Source organism: Capricornis sumatraensis, chromosome 2, assembly GCF_032405125.1.
Source record: "Capricornis sumatraensis isolate serow.1 chromosome 2, serow.2, whole genome shotgun sequence".
NCBI lineage: Eukaryota > Metazoa > Chordata > Mammalia > Artiodactyla > Bovidae > Capricornis > Capricornis sumatraensis.
The window spans coordinates 173191839-173192477 of record NC_091070.1 but is presented as its reverse complement, the minus strand read 5'-3'; the positions used below and the strand labels follow the sequence as shown (position 1 = coordinate 173192477).

The window sequence follows — 639 nt, the reverse complement described above, 5'->3', positions numbered from 1 at the left end:
CAAAAAGAGGAAAAATTTATTTCTTCATATTGGTCTAGCACAGTTACAAATAACATTACAGTTTCTATTTTCAAGCCTTAATATTTTCAAAATGGGATCTTCTTTGCATATTCATATTTTGCCAACTTCATCCATCTATCTTTCCTCATGGTTGGTTGAAGAACTACTTTTTATTCATTATAATCCTAAAAGCTTTTTTCATATGATGCAATACATATACATATAGTAGTGGAAAGTCTTAAGCAGAAAAATAAGTTTGGCGGAGATTCGTAAAAATCCTATCTAACAATAAATTGCAGAAATTGCAACCCTGAGCATGAAAACATGAAATGCTTCACAGATTTGCATGACATCCTTGCACAGGGACCATGCTAATCTTCTCTATATCATTCCAATTTTAGTATATCTGCTGCTGAAGTGAACATGTAAGTTTTATACTTTTTAATCTATTCCATTTTGTTTGATGACACAAAAATTAAAATATTTTGTGCTTTTACAGTATTAGAGATGTGGATCAGTAAGTAAAGTTGGTCAGTTAAATTAGGGAAGGAGGCTTCAATATTAGGGAGAGATCATAAATATCTGACTGAATCTCTTCCATGTCGTATTCTTTAATCCCCTAAACACTATCCCTAACCT

At 31.6% G+C, this 639-nt stretch overlaps 1 non-coding gene across 1 annotated transcript; it reads right to left on the bottom strand.

Annotated features, from left to right (window-relative positions):
• Window positions 1-318: 318 nt before the first annotated feature.
• Window positions 319-425, bottom strand: LOC138074670 (U6 spliceosomal RNA). Its single transcript, XR_011144497.1, has one exon. It is a non-coding gene; the product is annotated as a U6 spliceosomal RNA (small nuclear RNA).
• Window positions 426-639: the final 214 nt, after the last annotated feature.